At 39.6% G+C, this 5,854-nt stretch overlaps 1 long non-coding RNA gene across 1 annotated transcript; it reads right to left on the bottom strand.

Moving 5' to 3' along the window:
• Positions 1-1,107: 1,107 nt before the first annotated feature.
• LOC121378355 lies at positions 1,108-5,358 on the bottom strand. The gene is made up of 2 exons (XR_005958714.1): positions 5,231-5,358; positions 1,108-1,460 (listed from the first exon to the last, which is right to left on the bottom strand). It is a non-coding gene; the product is annotated as an uncharacterized LOC121378355 (long non-coding RNA).
• Between the last annotated feature and the right edge of the window lie 496 nt (positions 5,359-5,854).

The following is a 5,854-nucleotide window of genomic DNA, read 5'->3' as shown; positions in this document are numbered from 1 at the left end:
ATCGATCTCTCAACGTGAAGTATGCTTACAAAAGGCAGCAAGCTAAAATGGGAGGATTAAACGAGATACTATATGAATTGTTGTATTTTAAAATAAATATCAAAATAGCAGAGCCCGCAATCATAACAATGTCTTCCTAAACCTAACACCGAGAACCAAAAGAATTCAACTGATTAATACAGCCTGTACCAGTAACATCAGAAAACAACTGATATTCTTAAATGTGTTCATTCACAACTTACTTCCTTTATTAGCAGGGCAGAATAAGCTGTTACTGTTACTAGCACGTGTCACCGCTTGACACTCAGAACATTTACATGTATGGAAAACAAGACTTATCTCTGCACAATGCAGAGTCAAATGGGCATTTGGCAAAATAGTGGTCGATTCGATGAATCTCTAATGCCTCGTTTATCCACTCCTAAGGAGATGCTTTACTGGACAATACGTCCACAATTGTGTTCACCCCAACACTGTAGCGTCCCCCCTACCCCACATACACTCGACATATTGTTGCTCTGGGTCGCCGTACGTGGGAACATTTTAGAATCATATTTATGTGGATCACCTTCCTTGGCCAGACAAAATATGCGAGGTTTATTCAATTGCTATCAAGTGTCTGCTTCTAGTGCGTGGTATCAGCAATACCAGCCAACGCCTTTGTACGTTAACATTAGAATTATTCTAAGGATCCCATAATCCCATTTATAATTATGTATAATGATATCTAAGGCCTTGCGTGTCTTGGCTACTATGGAGGTTCTTTGAAAGCTTTATAATGTCTGTAAATATGATTAAACCACCCGCAGTAAGACGATCTTTGTGTGAACACAGTAATGTTATTTATTAAATCACATTACATGCTTTGTCCAAACATGTTCTGTTCATTTTTGTAGCAGTTGAATCTGTCAATAGAAAACGGATCAGAAACCGAAGCTGGGACTAAAACGGGGAATACCCCTTCGTTTTTAAGTACTTATTATAACCATTTCATTTTAGGTGCAGTTAACCCTCTAGGACCCAAGTCCTGTTATATTGGGTGGAAAAAAATAATCTGTTTTGACCTGTTACATATAAAAGATCATATTATACAAAACCAAACAAATATTCAAGATTTTACTTTTATTACGTCATTTCCGGTCATGGGTCATCGGTGACCCTTTTGGGTTAGAAGTTCATTTCCATTCTTGGTTACAATAGTATTGGTGTCCATTGAGATAAAAGTCAAATTGTTTACAGTTGAAATTTATTTTGTGTGATAAGATCTGTAGCAATAATTCCTCTCAGTGAAACACAAAGGAACCTTGCATTTTTCACATGTCGTGTCTGTTTTGATCGTTTTACAGTTTGCACATCGACGGCGTTTGTCTGCCTTTTTGGGCCAGTGGCCCACTTCGTCGAAACGTCATTTACTGTGAAATGCTTCTTTCGATTGTGACGGTCCATTGCAAATATCCTAACTGAAAAAAAGGTATAACATTAATGAAGAAGTTTTGTTTAACGACACCACTAGAGCACATTGATTAATTAATCATCGGCTATTGGATGTCAAACATATGGTAATTCCGACTCGTAGTCATCATTAGAGGAACCCGCTACGTTTTCTCTAATACACAAGGGATCTTTTATATACACTTTCCCACAGACAGGATAGCACATACCACAGCCTTTGATATACCAGTCGTGGCGCACTGGTTTTGTTTTTGTAAAATATAATTATTAATTAATGGTTAATGATTAATTAATCTGGGTCGCCAGCGACCACGTGGGTCCTAGAGGGTTAATGTCGAACACAAAACATGTTTACGCGACATTGAGGGTCTTTGTGCGTGTACTTGCTTAAACGCATTTGTGTTTGTGTATTTTTTATGCGTGGGTATGTGCGCGCTCGTGAGTCCGTGTCTGTCTGTGTGTGCGTGCGTGCGTTTGTTTACGTATTTGTAAGTATTTATATGGATATGTATGGGTGTTTGTATGTGTTTGTATACGTATCTTTGTGGTGTGCTGGTATATGTGTTTATACGTCACACAAACGCGCATGCGTGTATGACAGCCCACCACTGGTGTTCGCTCCAGCTTGGAGTCCAATGTGGGTTGTTGCGACGAAGAGACCGCTGCTGGCGCTTGATCCGCCAGTTGTACACAGAACCCACCCTTGTCATCTTAAATTTTTAATGCCCGACGCAGACGAGCGTTTTTTAACGCATGCGTCTGCGTTAAAAAAAACGCAGACTCAACGCAGACGGATGCGTCTCGTGTGCGCCTACCTGCGGTGCGTTACTGCAATCCACTGACGATTTCTTTTATTTATTTATTTATACTTTACTCTAGGAAAAACAACAAAGATTAAATGTAATTTATTAATACATTTTAAAACATAATAAACGTTATTTAAAACATTATGTACAATATACTATTACGATATAAATATTTCTTATTTCACAATTGTTTGTTTGTTTTAATTATTATTATTAGGCATAGTACAATGAATGCAATAATTTATATTTTTTAATTTCATCTATTTAGAAATGTCATTAATTACACATGTCTAGTCTTTGTTTCCAAGATGAGCAGTTGGAAATTATTTGTGTTGAAACATTTACAGGTTAGTCATTTTTAATGGTCGGGTTCTATTCATCACTGAAACCAATAATTGTTAATTTCCTTATATACATAGAGACTAATACATGAGTTTCCGTTTGATACCATTTATCTTACAACGAGTTGTTTAAAAACGTATCCAACGAGCGAAAGCGAGTTGGATATGTTTTTAAACAACGAGTTGTAAGATAAATGGTATCAAACGGACACGAATGTAGTATTCTATTTCTTACATACCTCGAAAAAATGAAAATGTAAACAATATAATGAACTAAATTATGTTGTTACAGAACGTAGCCTAACTGGGTCATGGAGTATGGAGTGTAAAGTGACGTCACCCCATTTCATTTCCACCGGAGTCAGAATGTAAAGTGACGTCACTCCACTTTCGATCGCTTTGGTTACTGGGTCATGACCTCTCAGAAACGATCTCCAACATACGTGTATTATTACCATGTGTTACCACAATTAACACATGATGTTCTCAACAACGGGTGTGTAAGAAAGACATATAGACAGATGATTGGTGAATATAAAAATGTGGACGCAACGCAGACGCAAGTAGGCGCACACGTGCGTTTTTAGACGGATGCGTTTGTGCGTCTAAAATCAAACATATTTGATATTTGAAAAATCGACGCAGCGCTAAAAAACGCAACGCAGAGGGGGTCTCACACGATGCGTTTTTACTGCGTTCGTCTGCGCCGGGCACAAGTCTCTTCCTCTCTTTAGGTGGCGGAAAGTAGCCCAGTGGTAAAGCGTTTGCTCGATGCGCGGTCGGTTTAGGATCGATCCCTGTCGGTGGGCCCATTGGGCTCTTTCTCGCTCCAGCCAGTGCACCACAACTGGTACATCAAAGGCCGTGGTATGTGCTATCCTGTCTATGAGATGGTGCATATAAAAGATCCCTTGCTGCTGACTGAAAAGAGTAGTCCATGAAGTGCCGACAGCGGGTTTCCTCTCAATATCTGCGTGGCCCTTAACCATATGTCTGCCGCCATATAACCGTAAATAAAATGTGTTGTGTGCGTCGTTAAATAAAAACTCTTTCGTTTCCTCAGACGTCCGCTGGCAGAGATTACCATCTTGACCATGCTGTGGGGCCGCTTTTTAAAAGCGGCATTCCACAAACAGGATGTCGTAGCCGATCAGAGCTCCCACCATAGCGGGGGGGGGGGGGGGGGGGGGCATGCAGAGAAAATCGTAATGAGATGTGCGTCGCTCAAAGGACTCGGCGGTAAAGGAATTCTAGATTTTTCTATCATCATATTTTGAGGGTTTGAGGACGCAAGACATTCAGACAACGTTGGTTATAATTTAATACGTCCTTCGTTTTTACAAATTCAAAATGGGAGCCGCAGAATTTAAGACTTTTTTTCCCCCATTTCGATCTGTAGTTGTATTTTCGAGTTTCTGTCACTCTCTTATCTGGTTCCTGTATGTGGGTTTGCTCTAAGAATGTCAAAATTACCAAATATTTGACATCCAATAGCCGATGATTGATAAATTAATGTGCTCTAGTGGTGTCGTTAAGAAAACAAAGTAACTCTCTTAACTGGCGGTCTTTGTCGTTTAACACCTGCAGTCGTAGCCATCTTGAATACATGCAAATTATCATGGGCATACATAGGATTTTGAAAAGGGGGGGGGGTCCAAAATAGAGGATTTTGAACAGGGGGGTTCCAAAATCGATTGCAGAGATATTGAGCATATATTTCTATGTTGAGTAAATATAATAATGTCAGATATATTAAATTATAAAAAAGCTATTTCGGGGGGGGGGGGGTTCGGTCGAACCCATCGAACCCACACACACACCCCCCCCCCCCCCCCCCCCCCCATGTACGCCCATGATTATTATACAGTTACTGAATTAGTTCATCGACTTATTCTGTACGTCTATCAAGTCATTCCATCTCAAAGTAAAACATCGTCAGAATTGGCACAAAACAATGTCTACGTCACCGCTTTGGTTGAATAGAAGACACACACCCCTTCCTCGTTTGACTAGTCACAACGTGCGTGTCGTTGTCATAATTGCTATAATCTGTTGCCAAAAATGTTTGCTATATTTTATGTTGTTTACGTAGATTTTCAATAGAGAAATAAGCGCTTGAACAGATTTCAAAGCATGCCATTTTCTATAAGTTTTAACGGCTTTTACACAAACTGAAAAACGTCGCATGGCCGCTTGGAAAACGGGACCTGTATGTAGATAATCGCCAATTGGTATTGTTTAATTATAATTTATTTCAAGCAGACTCGACGTCCGTGTACACGGTGTTTCTTGTCTGGGACAGAATCACCTATAGCGTCATTCCGTTAGCTAACGAGAATTTAATGCACTTATATTACAGAGATAATTTACTGGAAGCAAAGGTTAGTTTCCTGTTTAATCCAGACTGTGCCATTATGACGAATTTACATTTTTGTCTCATAATACATTATGCAAATCGAAACTGAACGACAAAACCGTTATCCATGATCAAAACGTAATCTCTGCACAGTGTAGAGTCAAAAGGGCATATGGCAAAAATAGTGTTTGATTGAATGAATCTCTATCGTCTATTGAAGGACAGCCACTCCCGAGGAGATCCTTTACTGGAGATTTCAGTTCTAACAAACTTACGGGCTAAACGCTTCCAGATGAATACACGCTACCTACGAAACACCTTGTTATATGTAAGAAAACTGAGCACAAGACATGATTCTAAAACAGCATGGATCACACAACTTGCACGTGCAGTGGTACAAAACATGCAAGCTGTCCGTCGATCAAATGCACAAACACATTGATAGACTGTCCTCAAGGCACAAATACTGGTAACAGACTAGACTGTCTGCACGTTTATTACACATATTATGGAGTTTTAAACCCATACCAACTCCCCAAAAACTAATTGTTTTTCAAAACATGTTATATGACTTGGCATCGGTTTAAAACCTAACCTAATAATATATTTTTATATGAATTTTAACTATATTCAGTATAGAGTTATATGTCAATTTATCGGTTCCCTTTTCACGCAAACGGACTATAGCTATTTGTTTGAATAGCCGGTATTTCTGTATTTAGGTTTAAGTGAAATAAATTACTAAGACTAAAATATTTGTGCACGAGGTTCTGTGATCGGCCTAACGGCTTCTGTCCGGACCTTACTGAACACACACACGCACACGCACACGCACACGCACACACCGCACCGCACCGCACCGCACCGCACCGCACCGCACATATTGTAGTCTCTGAGTG

The sequence above is a fragment of the Gigantopelta aegis genome, chromosome 8, assembly GCF_016097555.1.
Source record: "Gigantopelta aegis isolate Gae_Host chromosome 8, Gae_host_genome, whole genome shotgun sequence".
NCBI classification, from domain to species: Eukaryota; Metazoa; Mollusca; class Gastropoda; order Neomphalida; family Peltospiridae; genus Gigantopelta; species Gigantopelta aegis.
The sequence above is the reverse complement of the archived record's forward strand: the minus strand, read 5'-3'. Positions and strand labels throughout refer to the sequence as shown.